The 22541-nt window shown below is 42.3% G+C and overlaps 1 protein-coding gene across 1 annotated transcript in view; it reads left to right on the top strand.

Annotated features, from left to right (window-relative positions):
• Positions 1-22541, top strand: part of LOC139161376 (tubulin alpha-1A chain) — a 237294-nt gene that overhangs the window by 144014 nt on the left and 70739 nt on the right. The window lies entirely within an intron of this gene.

Raw genomic sequence — 22541 nt, 5'->3', positions numbered from 1 at the left:
TGTATTTTATCTTAAGATGGATATATGTTTATCCCAAGCATGTTTAAATTCAGTTACTGTGGATTCACCAGCCAGCTTGGTCAGCTTTGCTCTTCACCTTTCCTTAGCGGTACTCCTACCATCCATCGCATCATTCTATCACCCACAGCTCCTTGGTAAACTGAAGATCTCTATCAGATCCTCAGCCACAAAGTCCACACAGGCATAATATGATTCAGGGTCTCAACCAAATCATGTGTGTTCGTGGAAATTGTATTTCGCCCTCAGCTACTGACAGCCTCTATGTAGCTTTAAGTCATTAACTCTTTCTCAGCTCATACAATCTGATATCTGATAGGGTTGTTGGAGTGGGGGGGGAAATGTACCAAAGACTTCTGCATAAAACTATGTCATATAAATCTAATCAAAAAATAAAATAAAAAACAATGTAAAATCATGTAAAATGTAAAATATAAAATGTAAAATGCATAAAATGTAAAATATAAAATGTAAATGTAAAATTCAAAATGTAAAATAAAACCATGCAATCATTTTAGGAAAAGAAATTATCTTTGTGGCAATCATTTTGTGCAAGTACCAATACAGTAGTCCCTCACCCATCGCTGGTGTTACTTTCCAGACTTGGCCGCGATAGGTGAAATCCGCGATGTGGAATTTATCGACTGATAGTACTTATTTAAGTATTTATATTGTAATTGTTTGGTAAGTTTTCATTGTTTTAAGTGTTTATAAACCATTCCCACACAGTATTTATTTTAGATACAGTATTTAAATACAGTATTTACAATTTTAGATATATTTTTTTTTTAAAAAAACCTGCCGATCGAGTTTGGCGGGCTGTTTAAATCTGCCGATCGACTTCCTCAGAAACCCGCGATGAAGTGAAGCCGCAGTAGGTGAAGCGTGGTATAGCGAGGGACTACTGTACATGGTCTCAAAATCCAAAGCACATCCACTTGCCCTGAAAGGAGCTCCTATCTGCCATACAAAAAATTGAAGGGAACTATGGACTACCAGACTGGGGGACTTCATTCAATGTATCAACAGCTGCCAGGGAGGATTCTGGTGGTACAGGTAGAATTTTACAGAAGCGTGTGTGCAAAATTCAGAACATCAGTGCCTGGCCATGCATATCTCCATCAGAAAGCATTGCACTGAAAGAAACAGTCAGAGATGCCTCTAGGGGGAATGTGTTTGTGTACAGTATCATTCCCGAGCCGGTCAATGAAAATACAGTAAGGAAACAGCTGGGTCTCTGCCTTGCCTCCTTCCGACTGGCTGGCGACTGCAGCTTCTGTCATTTCAAGCCCCCATGGCCTTTCGGCAGGTGCCAAGAGAGCCGCCTTCAGTTAATTTATTCTATTATCAGCTTAATGCCTTTCTGGACAGAAGCCAATTAGGAACTTTAAAATAATGGATGCAGTGAAGAATGAGAAATTTGACTTTCACTTGGGGTCTCGGAGTGTTACATGCAATCTCACTGCCAAATGCTTGCAAAAACTTAACGGGGGGAGGACTGGGGGGAAGGGGCTGAGCTGAAGTTTGAACTTTGGCAAACCTCAATGAGACCATATTTTTGTATGCCTTGGATAGTATACATCAAAAAGGGGGGGGAGGATATTTTGCACTGTTATTACATATTTGCCTGAATTTCTCCCAAGAGGCGAAGATAGCAGGTTCCCTGTATTTCCACAAGATTTTGTCCTGTGGTAGTGGTGGAATTAGAGACAAATCATGGCAGGATGCAAAGATGTATGACTGTCTTTCAGGGTTTATTGCTTTTATACAGTTTTCCAAGAAGCCAAAGGTAGAAAAGAGCAACAGCATTTTAAGAACATAAGAAGAGACATGCTGAATCAGGCCAAAGCCCATTGAGTCCAGCATTCTGTGTTACACAGTAGCCCACCAATTGTCCATGGGGATCTTGGGCAGAAAGAGAAGGCAAGATCCTCCCTTTCCCCTGGTGACTTCTCAGTACTACCATCTCCCCCCCCCCAGCTTTAATGAGCATCCTGTTGTTGCAGCCTAGATGAGATCACGTACCAGCCAGGGAAGGTAAGTTATATCATTCTGGCCATGTGAACTGAGTGAGATCATGTAGGAGCAAGGGCCCCGTTTAGGGCAGGCAGTTTTCTGATATGCACCCTTACACATTGTCCTTGTCACTACATGGTAGGTGTTGTGGTTAGCTCTGGCCCAGCTTCTGCCCCAAGGAATGTGCAGGTGGATGTGAGGGAGACATCCACATGCCGCAAGCCTGTTTTGCTCCCGATGGAATCTGCCAATGAAGCCTCCTCTGACCAAGGCAGCATGAGTGACAGGGAAGAGGGGAGTTTGGCAGACAGCCCAGGAGGAGATCAATCATCTGTATCATCTTTGGATTCTGAACAAGAATTAATGACACATCCACGCATGTGTAGAGTGATGCATAGGAGACAACAACTAAAGGATTATTACAAGAAAAAATGAGGCCACCTGTGGTTGGGTGGGGCTCCAGTAATTAGGGCTGCTGCTATAAATAGCAGCGTGTGGGTTTGGCTGTTGTGAAAGAGTATCTGATCGCAGTTCATCAGGAATCCTGGGTTGCTGGTTTCTGGACTATGCTTGTTGATTTTTCACGCCTTTGAAAACAAAGCAGAGCAACGTGTGTGTGTGTGTGTGTGTCTCACTTCATTGGAAGAAGAAGGGGTATGAAGTTTCTTCACCGCTGCTAGCTAAGTACTTAATGACGGCTTAAGGTTAATTGTACAGACTACCCGGTTGTTTTGGGACAAGTGCTCTTTGCAATACAAAAATAGTGCTTAGTTTATTTTGACTTTTGTGATAAAGAACATTGTTTTGAATTTTCAAACGTGTGTGTGTCTGAAATTTGTACCTTGAATTTTCGGGAGGCTCGTACCAGAGAGCCCGGCAGAACAGTAGGTTAGCAAGAGAGTTGGTTCCTACATAATTTTAGAGAATTTTGTGTCAGGCTGAAGGTTTGAACCTGTTTCTCCCCAGACAAATCTGTTCTTGTGTAAAGCCAAACATACAGATTTTAGCAGTCAAAAGCAATAGCATATGGGCTCCACTGCACCATAAAGCATGTATATTAAAACAAAACAGAACAGCAGCAAAAACAGACTACCAACTTGGGCTTTTCAAAATCTGTCAGGCTACACAGCCAAGTTGCTTGGGATGGACCGCTGCTGTTCAAATCACCTCAAGGTAGATCAAGGAAGGGTAGACCAGTCTAGATTATGACAGGATTGATGGTGATGATACAGCCCAATGCAGCAAGTTGAGAAATATGAGAATTAGCTAACTCTTCCTGTAAACCCCTGTAACTTTCCTTTTAACATCTAATGGGCCTTAGTTGAAAAAGCATTAGCAATGCCAACCATAGCCCAGGTGATCTAATCCTGGATCAGCAGGAAAGGTTGAGGCCAGTGGTAGACAGCCAGAGATGAAAACAACTGCAAAAGATAAAACCCTTCTTGTTCTCATGTTGCTCACACTCTCTCACACCTTCACCAGTGGATACAAACAGCTAATGCTGGTATATTCCTGCAATAACTGTATCAGGGGTGGAGTCCAGTAGGTTCTAACAGGTTCTGGAGAACCAGTAGAGGAAATTTTGGGTAGTTTGGAGAACTGGCAAAGACCACCTCTGGCTGCCCCAGAGTGGGGTAGGAATGAGGATTTTGCAATATCCTTTCCCCAGGAGTGGGGTGGGAATGGGGATTTTGCAATATCCTTTCCCCAGGAGTGGGGTGGGAATGGGGATTTTGCAATATCCTTTCCCCAGGAGTGGGGTGGGAATGGGGATTTTGCAATATCCTTTCCCCAGGAGTGGGGTGGGAATGGGGATTTTGCAATATCCTTTCCCCAGGAGTGGGGTGGGAATGGGGATTTTGCAATATCCTTTCCCCAGGATTGGGGTGGGAATGGGGATTTTGCAGTATCCTTCGCTCTACGCGCCTACCAAGCCACGGCCACAGAACCTGTATGGAAAAATTTTGAATTTCACCCGGAGTGTGCTATTGCCTGGATGGGGGGAATGCAGTGGGGTAGTGAAAATAGAGCTCCACCCCAGAGCAGCCTATTTGAACAGAAAGATGTTGAAAGAAAATGCAGGGCGTCCTGCATAAGCCACGCGCACAGTGTGGTAGTAAAAAAATTCCGTAGCTCTTCACTGATTTCACCCCTGAATTGTAGATGTACTGTACTTGGAAGGAAGCTCTTTCCACCAAATGTCAACTTTTGTCACATTTGATGACGGTACCAATTCAGGCTTAAGACCCATCAGTTCTACCCTTGCAATGGCTTTTCTGCTATAGCAGTGTTTCCCAACCTTGGCAACTTGAAGATATTTGGACTTCAACTCCCAGAATTCCCCAGCTAGCATTCGCTGGCTGGGGAATTCTGGGAGTTGAAGTCCAAATATCTTCAAGTTGCCAAGGTTGGGAAACACTGTGCTATAGGATATCTGTATGAGATTTAGTACCCAGTTGATTGATTTGTGGATGCCTGGTTTTGGTTTGGAGCAAAGACTGTTGCAGCATGTACTTTGATCAAGTGTCCCCCAATACCTCCTCATCTATAGCCTCAATCTCAATCCTTTGGCACTAAAACAACGACATGAATCGACTACTGTAATGCTCTCTACATGGGGCTACCTTTGAAAAGTGTTCGGAAACTTCAGATCGTGCAGAATGCAGCTGCGAGAGCAATCATGGCCTTTCCCAAACATGCCCATGTCACACCAACACTCCGCAGTCTGCATTGGTTGCCGATCAGTTTCCGGTCACAATTCAAAGTGTTGGTTATGACCTATAAAGCCCTTCATGGCATCGGACCAGGTTATCTCCGGGACCGCCTTCTGCCGCATGAATCCCAGCGACCAATTAGGTCCCACAGGGTTGGCCTCCTCTGGGTCCCGTCAACTAAACAATGTCGTTTGGCGGGACCCAGGGGGAGAGCCTTCTCTGTGGCGGCCCCGGCCCTCTGGAACCAACTCCCCCCAGAGATTAGAATAGCTCCCACCCTTCTTGCCTTTCACAAGCTTCTTAAAACCCACCTGTGTTGTCAGGCTTGGGGGAATTAAGATATTCTTTCCCCCTCGGCTTCCACAATTTATGTATGGTATGTTGTATGTATGATTGGTTTTTAAAATAAGGGCTTTTAGTTTTTCAGTATTGGATTGTCGCACATTGTTTTTATTACTGTTGTTAGCCACCCCGAGTCTGCGGAGAGGGGCGGCATACAAATCCAATAAAATGAAATGAAATGAATGCCCTGCTAATGTGAAGATCAGGATGGCAACTACCATGCAGCTCTCATCATAGGAGGAAAAATGCAGTAGATGTGATACATCAGGCGGAATGGCTGTAATGCAGAGCTTGGCCAATTATCCTGTTCTGTCTCGCCAGAAAATGTGTAATTCAATTATGGTTCTGACTAGGCTGACGGGGAGATGTTTTAAAAGTGGCTTAGTTCCACCGATGCTCTGATAGCTATAAGAGAGAGAGACACACGGGCAAATAGGAGTCTTTTCCTGAAGAGTTTACAATCTCAATCTTGCCACGGAGAGAAAAGGGAACAACATGCAGTGTATAAAATCTGCTGGGGGGAGAAATCTAGGCAAATATACATTTAGGGCGTGGGGAATAACAGAACGAAATAGGCCTGGAAGAGGGATTGTTAAAAACGAAGCTGGTCAAGGAGATCAGAATACCTGGAGAACTCTGCATCATAAGAGCCTTCTGCCTTCTACTCAGACAGTCGCCAGTGCTGGCTGGGATTAACTTCCTAGTAAATGAAATCATTTTTGCAGCGTAAGTGATTTGCAAGGGCACAGAACTGAAAACAGAGGCAAAGCATGGTGATTAATAATAATAATTGTTGTGGTTAGCTCTGGCCCTGCTCCTGCCCCAAGGACCGTGGATGTGGGGGAGACATCCACATGCGGCAGGCCTGTTTTGCCCCCAGTGGAATCTGATGATGAAGGCTCCTCTGACCAAGAAGACATGAGTGACAGGGAGGAGGAGAGTGGGGCAGACAGCTCAGAAGGAGATCAATTATCTAGATCCTCCTTGGATTCAGAACAAGAGTTAATGATACAGCCACGTATACGGAGAGCGATGCATAGGCAACAACAACTGAGAGATTATTATCAAAGAAAATGAGGCCACCTGTGGTTGGGTGGGGCTGTGGTAATTAGTGAGGCTGCTATAAATAGCAGCCTGTGGGTTTGGCCATTGTGGAGGATTATCTGATCATTGTGTTTCGTGACTGCTTTACTGACTTTGACCTTTTGTGTGCTGATTTGAAACTAAACCAGAGCAAAGTGTGTTTCACTTTGTGAAAGAAGAAGGACTGTGAATTACCTCACAGCTGCAAGCTAAGTATCACAGAACTGATAAGGGACTTGTACAAATTACCAGTTTGTTTGGAGACCAGTGCTCTTTGCTATACCAAAAGAGGGCTTAGTTTATGTGAATTTTCATTATAAAGAACATTGTTTTGAATTTTCAAACGTGTGTGTGTCTGAAATTTGTACCTGTGAATTTTTGGCAGGAGTGTACCAGAGAGCCCGACAGAACAAATAATAATAGTAATAATTTATTAGATTTGTATGCCGCCCCTCTCCGAAGACTCAGGGCAGCTCACAACACAATACACAATGTACAGATCCAATATTAAAAACAGATTAAAACCCTTATCATAAAAATTAATCACACAACCCAAGCAAACCATACATAAATCATAGTCACTACGGAGAATATCAACTTCCCCAAGCCTGGCGACATAGGTGGGATTTTAGGAGCTTGTGAAAGGCAAGGAGGGTGGGGTCAGTTCTAATGATTCCAGAGAGCCGGGGCTGCCAGAGAAGGCTCTTCCCCTTGGTCCCGCCAGACGGCATTGCTTAGTTGACGGGACCCGGTCGCTAGGATTTGTGCGGCAGATTAATGAAGCATCGGGCGAGGGACTCACTTGGCTGGGTTTTGCACAAAGTTTTGGGGCAGCCGTGAGAAACAATAGCTGGAGGGTCTCTTCCCCAATCAGTGGCAGGAATATTATTAGGCTGTCTAGAATTTGGGTACAAACAAAGTCTTTAATCCAGTGATGGCAAACCTGTTTTAGTTTATGTGCCAAAAGGGGGTGGGGGTGTGGGTGTGAGTGCCAGCGCGCGCACACCCATTCCCTCCCCCCACATATGCACACACATCGCGGCATTGTCCGCTGTGCATGCACACCCACACCCGCCCCAGCGCATATGCAGAGGCCCCACTGAAGCTTGGGATGGCGAAAAAATGGCCAAACAGGCAAACCGGAAGTTCAAAAAAACAGGCTTCCGGTTTGCCCGTTGCGCTGTTTTACGCGCACTGGGCCTCCAGGGAAGCTTCCCTGAAGCCTCCAGAGGACAAAAGGCCCTTTCCCAAGGCCAAAATTCAGCAGGCCTGCACACACATAGATGCTGGAACTGGCATAGGGCAACGCCTCACGTGCCCTCCAATATGGCTCCGCCTGACACCTGTGGCATGCGTGCCATAGGCTCGCCATCACTGCTTTAATCTGATGCACTATCACAGCAGTGGAGCCCAAAAGCACAAGAAGTATTAAAATAAGGCCAGGACCTATTTTACTCCATTATGTGTACAGTATATCATCTTTGCTACAAAAATCCTAATAGGATTCACTGAAATGGGGAGACTGTGATTCCTAGTCCCACCTTAGCCATGAAAACCGGCTGAGTGACCGTGGGCCAGTCACTCTCTCTCAGCCCAGTTTACCTCACAGGATTGTTGTGGGGGCAAAAATAGGAGGAAGAAGCAATATTAGATATGTTTACCACTTTGGGTTTGTAATCATAATAAAGGGGGGATAAATAAATCCTCTTATTTATTTTATCTTTATATCTATCTATCTATCTATCTATCTATTTGATTGATTTGATTTGATTTGATTTGATTTGATTTGTATGTCACCCCTCTCTGGAGACTCTATCTATCTCTATCTGTCTGTCTGTCTGTCTGTCTGTCTGTCTGTCTGTCTGCCTGTCTCTCTATATCTATCTATCTATCTATCTATCTATCTATCTATCTATCTATCTATCTATCTATCCATCTATCTCTCCTCTTACTTTCCTCACAAAAATAATCCTGTGAGGTGGATTGGGCTGTGACTGAGTGTGTGACTGGCCCAAGGTCACCCAGCCAGCCTTAATAATTAAAGCGGGACTAGAACACTCAGTTTATTTTGAAAGCCAAAGTGAGGGATTTGAACTCAGGCCATTCCAGTTCTATATTACCACGCTCAGAAATACGCCATGCTGTGACTGTGATGCGGCCTCAGCCACAATTTATCTCAGGTGCTACAGACCCTGATACTAGGCTCTGAAGATTCAAATGATAGTTAAACACGTTGCATCCTAGCTCATTGCCTGGCCTTATCTGAGGTTATCCAAACAAATAAACCATGATGCTCTGAGCAGAACATCTGAACCCACACATACATCTACGGAGAGGGGTGGCATACAAATATAATAAATAATAATAATAAATAATAAATAACATACAAAGGGCCCTTTCCGTAATACACTGCAGGCTCGATCGTGCTCTAGTTTTGTTTTGTCTTTTTAAAAAAGCGTCATACAGTTAGAGGCATCAAATTCTAATTAAATTAATTCCAATTAAATCTAATCTCCCCTCATCCTGCTGACAGTGCTATGAACTGGTGTAAGATCAATCATGCTAATGGGGTCAACATGAGGCTGCAGAGACAGGCCACGGAAATAAAATAACAAATAAATCATTCCTGAAATTAAGCTCAGCAAAAAAAGGGGGGCACTCTTTTTCCTTTGGAGCCGTCCTTCTCTGCCTGACCTCTCCCTTGGCCCCATGCGCTTCTCCCCTGCCTCCCACCAACCCACCCACCCACCCCCCAGGCCTGAGGCCTGCGCCAGGCCGCTAACAGGAAAGCCAGACAATTGAATATCCTGCCTTGAACTGTTCCCAGGGCGCAACTCAAGGGCTTGAGAGGATGGAAAAAAGAGAGAGAGGCCGAGCGGCAGGCCGAAACAGCAGTGAAATGCCACGCGGCATCGATTTTCAGACTTAATGGATCATCTGCAGCCAGACCAGCCAAGGGAAAATGGCCTTGGCTAAAGGCCGGATGCTGAATCAAGCAAAATCCCCATTTGTATTCATTTGCAAAGGCTGCCTCTTTAGAAGCAGGAAACGAAAGCTCTCGTGCCGACCCCCATCAATTTAAAAACACAAAATAAAATCAGGGGGAAGAGGGTAGCGGTGATGGTGGTGGGCAGTATATTGTATTTCCCTGCAGGAAATAAAACATATTGGTTGTCTCAAATTGCATTGGGGTGGGCGGGCGAGGGAGGGAGTTATCCTAAAGGGAATATAATGAAGAAACTCTCACATACACACACACACTTGTGATATGGAACTACACAATTCACGACAACTGTGTGTGGGGGGGGGGGTGAATGGACCCTGAGATTGCTCAAGACTGAGCACCTGAGCCAATATTACCTTCAGGGGTGTCTACAAAATATGGATGGGGGGAATCAAGATTGTGCCCATGACAATGTAATCAAAGCTCTGCTGGTGCTTTGTGTGTATCATGCATGTATACACACGCACACTATTGTACCATCACTATATACACTATTGTACCATCACTATATACACTATTGTACCATCACAGACACCATTTTGACACCCCCTCCCATATGGTACTCTGAGGCAGTTCTATGGGCAGTTTCCCATAGGATCTGGAAATCTAAAGAATCAGACTAAGGATATGAACTTTAGCTTGAAGGTCCAGATTTTGGTCCCTTGTACATATCAATAACACCCAACTTTGGTCTGGTTCAAGCTTTTGTTTGGGCTTGGGCACACCCGATGACTTCTCCGTAGTAAAATACTGGAGAAGGGATTCACTTTTTTCATATCTGATAGAATTAATGTGATTGTGTAGAAAAACCTACATTCTGATCAAATGTAGTGCATTCGTGGAAATGAAACACCTGTTATTTAAGCAAGTCAAGAGATATATATCTTGCGAGGAACTGGAAGTCACACCTTCTCGTGTTATTTTATTTATTCCTTCATTCATAGGCTGCATTTTGCTTCCCAAAGTTTTTCTAACTTCTGGCTTAAAATGTTGGTGCCATGTTTACAATCACATCTTACTAATCCCCAAGCATTGATTTACCACTCAATAGGAACTTGATTATAAAAATGATGAAAATAAAAAACAAAACAGAAGAACAGAAGAGCACTCCCAAATTCTTTTTTTTATTATTTTGTCAGAGATAGCTGGAGGGAAAGAAACCCATGACAAAAAAAGTTTACATATTATTCAAATATTTATTGGTCGAGGCTTGACGTGCTGTGGACAACAACCGAAATGAACATGCAATTTGAGAATATTGAGATTGAAACAAATCTGGATACAGATCATAATGTGGTAGGAATAATCTGGAAGGGAAAGAAAAAAGAAAATAGAGGGACATTTAAAATGGCAATTTTGAAACACAAAGAGTTTAAACAAAAATGAAAGAAGAACTAAAGTTCTTCTTCCAGGAAAATACCAAAGAACAAACTAACCCGCAAAGGCAGGGATTTTATTTATTTATTTATTTAATTATTTATTTAATTATTTATTAGATTTGTATGCCGCCCCTCTGCATAGACTCGGGGCGGCTCACAACAGCAATAGAACAATTCATAACAAATCTAATAATTTAAAAACATTTTTAAAACCCCATTATTAATCAGACATACATACAGACATACCATACATAGATTATATAGGCCTGGGGGAGATATCTCAATTCCCCCATGCCTGGCGGCAAAGGTGGGTTTTAAGGAGTTTAAGGAAGGCAAGGAGGGTGGGGGAAGTTCTAATCTCCGGAGGGAGCTGGTTCCAGAGAGTCGGGGCCGCCACAGAGAAGGCTCTTCCCCTGGGACCCGCCAAATGACATTGTTTAGTCGACGGGACCCGGAGAAGGCCAACTCTCTGGGACCTAATTTGTGGGATGGTTTCTAACTTACTTCGCCACTGGTTTGCTTGCTCCCATGCTCCATGCGCACATAGGCGCATGTGTAGTTCCGAAAACCCAGCTTCTACATGTGCACAAAAGCCAAAAACATGGCAGTGCCTCCAGCGCTTCGGAGAGTGACTGTTCAGGGGCATGGCCAGCCAGCAGCCATTGCTCCCAGTTCGGCAAGCAGGGAGGAAATCCTGCTACTGGTCCTATGGAATCAGTCCGAACTGGAGCAACCCACTTCTATTGCAAGATTGAGATTCAAGGGAAATGGGCCAGAAAATCCTTCCACACCGAGATCAGAGTGGGATACATTGTCCTTTCTTCTTCAGATGATGCAAAACTGGTGGACAGGGTGACATCCCTTGGATCTTTGAATCCTTCTTTCTTTCTCTCTTTCTTTCTCTCTGCCCCATTCCCAGTTATGACTACTTTGCTGAGAAGCTGGGTTTTGGAATTGACATTGCAGCTGATTCAAGGACTGTCCCGTCCAATCCGAAGAAGAAACCAAGACATTGGGATCCTTCATGTTACTGGTCCACAAGCTCCAGCCCTTTTTCAGTTGCTTCCATCTCATTCTGCAATGCTAGTCCTTCAAGTCAACCTTTAACACTGAAAATCACCAGTCAGTTTGAGGGTATTTAACCCAGCCAGTATTCAACTCTTGCAGGTCAGGTTTATGCCTATGAATGCCTAAGTTTGCCTAAGTTTCTGCGTTCTCCCAGTCTCTAAACCTCTTAACTGCAGAATTCAGACTGAAGCTGCATCAAGCCATTCAAACGTTGAGGCTTCAGAGCATGAACAGACTGCTTTTCCCTTCATTAATCATAACCGCCCTACCCATAATCTGCATCTTTTAAATTTTAACTTCTATATTGTTCTTACCAGTATTTCAGATCCTTAACAACCCTGGAACAAAAATCACGTCATCCCCCATGTTACATCAAATTCAAAGCCATGATGTACTTTACCCCATGGGTGATAGTAACATTGGAACACACATTAGGCGCAATTTTCAAAGCCACCATTTCCCAAGTACAAAATACAAATCCTTGGTCGGGGTCCTCATTTAGAAATCGGGTGATCTTTTCCTGCCCCAGGGATTGCAAATCCCCCCCCCCTTCAGCCACACCCCCGGCAGGATCGGCGCCTGTTAAGTAAGGGCTGTGTTGCGGCTGGAACCAGCCTCTAAACTAAAACAATCCCCCAGCGGCGCTCTGTGGCCGGATCGATGCCCGCTGGCTCGGCTTTTCTGCCCTGCCTAGGGATTCATCGCCGGGGAGGCGCGTATGAGCCAAGCCTGTAGCTCTGCCAGGAGTCTGGACTTGAGGGAAGATCCATCTTAGGCGAATCCATATAGTCATCCATATTCCAGAATACCTCTGGCGCCGGCTGGATCCGAAAGCTTCCTTCTTCCTAATTCTATCCTTCCGCTCATTTTAAGCAAGGCACTAGAGGGCGCCCTTGTGCCGCCATCAAAGTTCCTTATGCTATCCGGTGCGATATGGTTGTTTTTTCTCCAAGGGGTTTTTCTCATTTCAACCGGCGTGGCTCCTTAACGCGCGACCTTGATCGCAGGAGGTACATCCCTTCTCCTGGATTGGAGGATAAGACCTTCCTCCAGTACATACTAACAAGGGAACAAGCGGGTTCGTTTAATGACGAATTGAAGAAAAAATGTAGGTTTTCCTGCTTGGGGGGGGGGTGTTCAGTGAAGGGCTACCAAATTTTTTACTACCACAGTGTAAACTCCCATAATTGAGTTGCAAATACTTTGATAAAGATAAGTTTAGACTCAAACTTGGCAACTTTTAAGACTTGTGGACTCCAACTCCCAGAATTCTTCAGAAGATCTCACTTAACCTTGATGACTTTTTCAGTGAGTGACAGCTGAAGTATTCTCTATTTATTTATTTATTTATTTATTTATTTATTTATTTATTTATTTATTTATTTTGTCCAATACACAATGAGAGTTTTAGTGGGTATATACATACATACATACATACATACATACATACATACATACATACATATTTTTTCGTAGATTTTCACGGGTATATATACCGTGTGTGTGTGTGTGTGTGTGTGTGTGTGTGTGTGTATATATATATATATATATATATAAAATTCCAGCTATAAACATTTAACATATATATATATATATATATATATGCTGTATATACACATAGTAAAATACATGATGAAGGTTATAGAGGAGATACTCATAGTAAAATATATCTATGAAAGAATAGAAAAGAAGATATAGTAATAGAACATATCAATGAAAGGATAAAAGAAGAGATATAGGAATAGAAGAAAGGAATAGGAGATATAGGAGAGCAATAGGACAGGGGACGGAAGGCACTCTAGTGCACTTGTACTCGCCCCTTACTGACCTCTTAGGAATCTGGATAGGTCAACCGTAGATAATCTAAGGGTAAAGTGTTGGGGGTTCTATGATTATGCTTTCTCCTGTGATTCCCCCCTCATCACTGTTATTTATTCTTGATTTATTAAATCTGATTAATGGCCCAGTAGGGATACAGGTATTAATTCTTTCCTTGAAAATCAATAAATACTAGAGCTATGGAAATTCTTGGAATCAGGCTCTAATAGAAGTTACTTCCTTCTCCCACTTTCTCTTTAGCTTTCTTTCCATATACTGTATATGTGTGTGTGTGTGTGTGTGTGTGTTTTGACTTACAGCTGTACTGTATACTCAAAACTCATATACATTTGTATCAACATTTGCACAGTCCTTTTATTTTATGTATCCCCTCTCCTATTTATCTTCAATAAATATATTTTCTTTAAAAAAAGAAGTTACTTCAGTATCAGGTTTAAGTTGCTTAGTTGAGGTTAAGTAACTTCCGCCACATAGAAGCATTTCATATCATGATTGCTTACAGTGGACAGCTCAGTTTCCCACCATTTTGAGCAGGAGGTCCCCAAAGTTGGCAACTTGTAGACTTCAACTCCCAGTGTTGGCTGGAGAATTCTGGGAGTTGAAGTCCACAAGTCTTAAAATTGCCAAGTTTGAAGAGCTCTGGTTTACTTTAGAGGATGGTTTTTTTTAATCAGAAGAGCAATCACAAAGGAGGGACAGGGAAGCAGATGTCCTTGAGTGCCATCTAGTGGTCGAGGTGTGGCATAAGCCAGCTGTAGTCCAGACAGATTCCCCAACAAGGTTGACTCTTTGTCTTGCAGTGCATTTAAACACCTGTTTTTCAACCTTGGTAACTTTTAAAGATGTGTGAGACTTCAAATCCCAGAATTCCTCAGCCAGCCATGCCTAGGAAGGCTCTTGATTTCCAATCCCTCTGGTTTCGTTGCCTTTCCATACATGGAAAATACATGGGGGGGAAAACAACCTAGTTGGATGTAGGTTTAGTGTTAGGCCTCCATGAATTCAGAAAGTAAGATATACATTACCATGAGATGCAGAGATGGTCATTATGCTTAGGAGACCTCTCGTATTTCAAATCCCACACATTTTCTTCTGTGTAAAACATGTGGAAAAATCCTATTTGGATGCAACATTAGTTACCAATTAGTCTCCGGATGCAATTTAAAGTGTTGGTTATTACCTATAAAGCCCTACATGGCTTAGGACCAGATTACTTATGGGACCATCCCTTGCCCCATATATCTCAGCGGCCGGTTAGATCCCACAGAGTTGGCCTTCTCCAGGTCCCGTCAGACGAGCAATGTCATCTGGTGGGGCCTGGGGGAAGGGCCTTCTCTGTGGCTGCTCCGGTCCTTTGGAACCAACTCCCCCCCCCAGAGATTCATACCGCCCCCACTCTCCTGGCTTCTTGAAAGGTTCTGAATATGCACCTTTGCCAGCAGACCTGGGGCTATTGAGCATTGATACCTTGTTCCGGCTGATGATATAATGGTGTTTTGAATGAATCTAGTTGAATGGTTTTTAAATTGTTCGTATTTTAGTCTTGGTTTATACAGTGTTCCCTTGACTTTCACAGGGATGCGTTCCAAGACTGCCCGCGAAAGTCAAATTTCCGCGAAGTAGAAATGCAGAAGTAAATACACTCTTTTTGGCTATGAACAGTATCACAACCCTTCCCTTCACACTTTAAACCCCTAAATTACAATTTCCCATTCCCTTAGCAACCATTTAGATTATTACTCACCATATTTATTTATTAAAGTTTATTTAAAAAAATATTTATTAAAGGCGGACGAAAGTTTGGCGATGACATATGACATCATCGGGCGGGAAAAATCGTGGTATAGAGAAAAAACCACAAAGTATTTTTTAATTAATTTTTTTTAAAAAAACCGTGGTATAGACTTTTCACGAATGTCGGACCCGCAAAAGTCAAGGGAACACTGTACTTGGTTTTTTTTTTTTTTTTTTACTTTGTATTGATTTTATTATGTAAGTCGCCCTGAGTCCCTGTGGAGAAGGGTGGCCTACAAGCCCAACTAACTAACCAACCAACCAACCAAATAAATAAATAAATAAATAAATAGTAAGTAAATAAATAATAAACAAACAAACAAACATCAAACTGGTTAGGGTTATGTTGCCATGGATTCAAAGGGTAAAAAACCCATCACCAATAGAATCCAAGAACCTTGCTACGCTTAGGGTCTTTGGTTTTAAATCCCCTCAAATGCTGGTTGTGAAATTCTGGGAGTTGAAGCCCATACATCTTAAAGTTGCCAAGATTGAAAAACACTGCTCCTGACTCTGGATGCATTAGCTAGACTTTAATCTCACTGAAGCCAAATGTTTTAGGTGTTGCTGGATATCCCCTTCCCTCTCAGTCCTCAAGAGAGAAAACATTAAGACATCTAGAAAGTTTAGAACTAAGACGCCTTAAACAAGATCATATGCTGCAACGTCCTGCCTGTCGGCGACTACTTCAGCTTCAACCACAACAACACAAGAGCACACAACAGATTTAAACTTAATATTAACCGCTCCAAACTTGACTGTAAAAAATATGACTTCAGTAACCGAGTTGTCGAAGCGTGGAACTCATTACCAGACTCCATAGTGTCATCCCCAAACCCCCAACACTTTACCCTTAGATTATCCACGGTTGACATATCCAGATTCCTAAGAGGTCAGTAAGGGGCGAGTACAAGTGCACTAGAGTGCCTTCCGTCCCGTCCTATTGCTCTCCTATACCTTTCTTCTATTCCTATATCACTTCTTCTATTCTTTCATTGATATGTTCTATTACTATACCTTCTTTTCTATTATTCCTTAGATATATTTTACTATGAGTATCTCCTCTATAACCTTCATCATGTATTTTACTATGTGTATATAGATATATACCCACTAAAACCCTCATTGTGTATTGGACAAAATAAATAAATAAAATAAAACATTCACACCTAAATCTGAGCATTCTGTAGCTTCAAGGCTTCTTGGCCTCAGGCCCCTTTCCCAGCTCCTTCTGACCAGAACCACAAGTCTGAGACATGGTTTATTGCCCCTTTGAGGCAGGGAATGCTTCATCACTGCAGAAAATTAAGCCACTGGCCCTCTACTAAATAGTTTGCCCAAGTCTCAAGCAGAAAACAAAATCAATCCTGCCCATATATTGTTCCCCTGTATTGTCATACGACTCACTGCGGCTCTCTTAAATATGGCCATTAAAAAAAACACCTCATTCTTGTCGTAATTAATGCTAGCAAAGCCTGAGTTGCAAGGATTCAGACAGGCGCTCCAGTAAAATAGACTACACAAAAGAACTTTAGCTATTTCCCCCTCAAAATTCCTTTTTTTCACAGTAGCTTAGTGGGCTGAAAATGCCGTACACTCTTAGCTTTTCAGATTTATTCAAAAGCAAGCACAGTAGAGCTGGAAGTAATAGCAGCTGTCATTAGCTTAATGTCTCCCTTATGCATTTATTTTCTTTAAGTATTTTGGCATCCAGAAGGCAATTTGGCATGGGACTGGTGTTCTCACGCATAAGGACTTGAATTCCAAGTAGCAGATTTAGCAGTTATGATTAAACTGCCTTTAATCTGCTATTTCTAACCAACTGTATCTGGATTCAGAAGCAAAAAAGGACCAAATTCTGATTAGTCAGAAGACTATGCCACCAGGAAATCTCCTGGTAGTAGACTAGACTGGAAAACCTACATCCATCCTATAAAAATTTGTATTTGTATTTGTATTTATTAGATTTGTATGCCGCCCCTCTCCGAAGACTCGGGGCGGCTAACAACAATATAAAAAGACAATATAAACAAATCTAATATTAAAAATAATCTTTAAAACCCCAATTTAAATAACCACTCATACATACAAGCATACCATGTATAAATTCTATAAGCCTAGGGGGAAGGGAAAATTTCAATTCCCCCATGCCTGACGACAGAGGTGGGTTTTAAGGAGCTTGCGAAAGGCAAGGAGGGTGGAGGCAACTGTGATATCTGGGGGGAGCTGGTTCCAGAGGGTCGGGGCCGCCACAGAGAAGGCTCTTCTCCTAGGTCCCGCCAGACGACATTGCTTAGTCGACGGGACCCGGAGAAGGCCAACTCTGTGGGACCTAACTGGTCGCTGGGATTCATGCGGCAGAAAATAGCTATGACAAAGCATTTGTTAAGAAAACTGCTCTGCTGTTACCCATTTAACTTTTCCTGTTTGTTAGCCTAGAAAAGGCTCTTCTAGAAATAGAAGTTTACTGACCTAGGCAAGTATGAAACGTGCATCTCAACAGTAGGGCTTCCACAAGTCTTCTGTAATGGTTCATCCACAAAAGACTTAAACATGTTGATTGTAGCATTCCTTCTGAGCAGTATAAAAAAGCTTGTTTTTACAGCAAGCTACTGAAAAAGTTTGAGAGGTATTATATTTTGAGATACAGTGGTACCTCTACTTAAGAACTTAATTCATTCTGTGACCAGGTTCTTAAGTAGAAAAATTTGTAAGTAGAAGCAATTTTTCCCATAGGAATCAATGTAAAAGCAAATAATGCATGCAAACCCATTAGGAAAGAAATAAAAGCTCGGAATTTGGGTGGTGGGAGGAGGAGGGAGAAGAAGAGGAGGGGGAGGATGGTCGCTGCCCAGAGCGAAGGGAACATTTCTTTTCTCTGGGCACTGGCAGAGATTTATTCTCTCTCCAAGCGCCCAGAGAAAGGAAAATGCTTCGTTCACTCTAAATTGCCAAAGCCTCCTTTACCTTAAGCACCACTGAAAGGCTCCTCTGGCAGCCCAGAACAGCCCGAGATGGCCGGGATTAAAGGGGGAATGGCAGGAAACTGCCCAGGCCTTCATGCCGCTCTCAAATTTCCTGGGAAATTTTTCCAAGCTCAGGTTCTCAAATAGAAAATGGTTCTTATGAAGAGGCAAAAAAATCTTGAACACCCGGTTCTTCTCTAGAAAAGTTCTTAAGTAGAGGTACCACTGTATATCTACCAGTATATATTTGTAAAAAATAGTGCTGTACCTTGATCACTGAACCAAAAAATACCTTTGTACATTCTGTAATAAAATACTTTTTTCCCCTGCTTTATTGGTTTCCTACATAGCTTTTGGCACTGAATTCAGTTCCTCATTTTTATTCCAACTCTTAATAATGTATCTCATTTTAACCATGCAAATGTATCTCATTTTAACCATTCATGTTCTTCCAGCATAGCGTCCGTAATTGCATGCACAACTGGGAATTATACATGAAGAGCTTATTATGGATGAAGTGCCATTTGCATAATGCTTACGATGGAAATATAAGCCCAAATCATCAGAAGTACAGACAGAAACACACGCATCAGCTGCTCCTGAGCAAGGTGAATCCTTCCCTACTCTTATTACTTAATTTTGTACCTGTGAAACTCAAAGCTTCTTTCAATTCCATTTGCAATCCTTTCTTTTTACTTAAGAACATAAGAAGAGCCATGCTGAATCAGGCCAAAGCCCATCAAGTCCAGCATTCTGTGTCACACAGTGACCCATCAATTGCCCTTGGGGATCTGGAGCAGAAAGAGAAGGCAAGACCCTCCCTTTCCCCTGACCCTCAACAAATGGTACTCAAGGGAATCCTGCCTGCCTCAACCAATTTAGAGGCGGCACATGGACATCCGTTTCAATAACCACCGATACACTTGGCATCCATGAATCTGTCTAATCCTGCCTTGAAGCTATCAAGGCTGACAGCTGTCACGACCTCTTCTGGAAGTGAATTCCACAAACCAACGACCCTCTGGGTGAAGAAATATTTCCCTTGATTTGTCCTCACTTTCTTACCTATGAGCTTCAGGGAGTGCTCCCTTGTCCTAGTATTGTGTGATAGAGAAAATAATTTTTCTCTATCCACCTTTTCTCATCCATGCGTGATTTTATACACTTCGATCAAGTCACCCCTTAAACGCCATCTTTCAAGGCTGAAGAGACCAAGGCATTGCAACCTGATTTCATAAGGGAGGGGCTCCATTTCCTTTATCATTCTTGTTGCCCTTTTTTGCACCTTATCCCGTTCCATTATATCCTTCTTGAGGTGCGGTGTCCAGAATTGTGCACAGTACTCCAAGTGTGGTCTCACCATCGATTTGTACAGAGGCAATACGACGCTTGCTGACCTACTTCCTTCATATATGCACAGGTGTAATGGAACCGTAACACAGAGTTCCATGGTCAAGGATGAGATGCTTTAGCAATTGAAAAGGTAACAAAATGGCCCCTGGGAAAACACTAAAATGTTTTCTCTTTCAGTCCTGTGACTTTTTAGAGACTTACAGGTATCCTAACTTTTTAATAACTGATTTTCCTTTTTCCATGGGCAAGGCAGGATTTTTGCTCTTCCAGTAAGGTCCATAGCCGTGTGTGTGCTTGTGTGTCTTTGAATGTATAGCCCTAGCACCTAATGCCAAAGTTTGTAAAATGAGCAAACCCTATGGCTACGTCTTGCAGGAAATACCATCTTAGAAGGTCCAGAGCCAATCTGGCTTCTCCTCTGAGAACACTATAGTCCTAAGGCTTTGCAGACTTCTCCCCACCCCCCAAAAAAAACCCAAAACCAAACCCCTGAGCATATCCAAATTAAGCAAGAACTTTATTCTTAGCTCTACCAGTTTCATTGTCAAACCGAAGTCTTCATGTGGAGTTAGAGAGTTCAGCCTGACACAACATAAGGGGGGATGGGAGGGGTAGTGAGTAGTCAGAGGGGAAAGTTACTAGACACAACCAAAGATTCCTTTCTCCAAGCCAAGGCCACCGTTTGTTCTGCCTCAACTGAAGAGAAGAGGAAGTTGATAAGCCCCTGCACACAGACTGGCTCTCGTGATGAACTTGTAGGTGTGGGGAATGTAAGATGAACCTTAACCTAGGTGGGATTCTGGGAAGGATTCAGAATCAGAATGACAATGGCGTAGCTAACATGGTTCTGTTAATAAATCAAGCTCTGATTGAGAAAATTGGACTGGGACTTGGTTTATTTCTCAGATACTATTTAGAACGCTGACATTCATTTTTATTAACTGAGTTGATGGTTTACATAACACACATATGGGTACAGGCATCCACTTTATCCCCAGGTCCCTACTAGCAGTCCAAAAGATAATTATCATGATCTACAGAACGTAGCACCGTAGAAAGGAATTAAGCACAATGAATTTCCTTCTCAAAAGAATTCATGGAAGTAAACTATGCTAAAGACTGGGGGGACATTTTTTCTGCCAGGGTATGTAGATTTAATAGGTGGAAGCTAACAAGACGTTGTAAACTGAGGCAACAGGAACCCGATGCAATGGGAATGAGGCAGCAGAGCAGCCATTAGAGGGCATTTCATGTTCTCTCATGGTTATATTCCCTGTGCTCTTTTCCATGTATCAATAGCTGTATGATAAGGTATTTAACCACATATACTTTTGTATATATTTAGCTGTGTTATTAACTAGCTGTACCCAACCATGCGTTGCTGTGGCTCAATCTGGTTTGCCAACTCTAGAACATGCAACATATAATTGTCCATGTGAGAAGCAATCAGCTATTCTGGATGATGCAAGAGCCAAGGCTATGTCATTTTGGGATCGAATTGCTGCCAGAATCAATCTAATTAAGACGACAGGTCCTTCGTTCATGTATGCAAAAGGAAAGAATTCACCATACAGCTTAATTGCTGTTTTTATCTGTCACAGGTGTGACATCTATATAATAGTAGGTATATAAAAACATGCTCATATTAGAATGCAACGTTGTGTCAAAATTTCAAAGCAATTGGTGAAGAACTTTAGCAGATTTAAGATTTTGAATAAATGGACATTTACATTTTTATTTATATAGATTATCTAAAGGCTCTGTGTGCTGTGTTTTTGGTCCGGGGTTTATCTCATAATACCGTACTAGTCACGCTGCAAAAACTCTTTAACATTTTCTTCTGCCTGGAAATACAAAGGACCTTTAGCCTGTTCTTATAAAGGATCAGGGCCGCCGATAGGGCAGTATTAGCGGTAGTGGCGTCAGGGGCCCGGCCAAATTGAAAAATTAGGGGGGCCCAGCGATTGAATGGTGTGCTGGTGAGTTGGCGTGCTAAGGAAGCTAATTGGATTCAGTTGCAAAATTGTTACAATCAGGACCAGGCAAGAGCACAGATCAGCAAAAATGCCTAATTTTCTCTATTCTGCCTGAAGAGCTTCAGAGCTGTTAAAGATGAAGTTTGGATCAGAGCTAATTTGGTATACATTTTCATTATGGTGTTAGATTTTTTCCGAAATTGTTCCCTTCTAAGTGTGAGGAAAAGATGTGTTGCTTTGGAGTTGACATGTTTTTTGCAGCCATATCGCCATTTTAGATTTGAGAAGCAAACACCATCCTGGATTCGAGAAGCAAGCATTGTGGGAAGTGGGAAGGTTTGAATATGCAAAGGAGAAGCCGGGTACTAAGGATTTTTCAAAAACTAACAACTTCATCATATTTTGAGACTTGTGCTGAGAAGATCTGAAGTGGGAGTTGGTTATTTTACATTTTACCTTCTAAATTATGTTAAATGCATACACAGTAATGTCTCGCCGTATGCTTAATAGATATGATAACATCCTAGGAAAAGAAGAAAAGAGAAAGAAAAGGTGTTGTTCTTAGAGCCACCCACAGACATGTTATTTGTTAAGAGACTATACATTACACATTTAAAAGCTTAAATATATTAAGTTATGGAACTCAATGGCAGGTACATTTGCTTCATAATATGGATTTGATGATACATGAGGGTATGTTCTTTTTTATAAAGCAATTTTAAAATTTTGCAAACTTTGGAAAATGCTATAAGGAGATAGTTGGAGAAGTTAATGAGAAGAAGAGGGAAGGGGTTTTTTTGTTCTTCCCTCCTCTTTCTCTACTTTTTTCTTGCACTGTGCTTTTTACACCTATGGTGGAGTTTACGTATAGTTTTAAACATTATTGCGCATAATTTATCTTCTGGTTACCTGTTATTTATTGGTATTATTGTGAAAACAAATATTTTTCTAGTGTGATGCAGGAGTATTTTGCCTTTATCCTTTGTGCC

This window comes from Erythrolamprus reginae, chromosome 2 (assembly GCF_031021105.1).
Source record: "Erythrolamprus reginae isolate rEryReg1 chromosome 2, rEryReg1.hap1, whole genome shotgun sequence".
Taxonomy (NCBI): Eukaryota; Metazoa; Chordata; class Lepidosauria; order Squamata; family Dipsadidae; genus Erythrolamprus; species Erythrolamprus reginae.
Note: the sequence above shows the minus strand (reverse complement) of the source record. Positions and strands in the feature narration are given on the sequence as shown.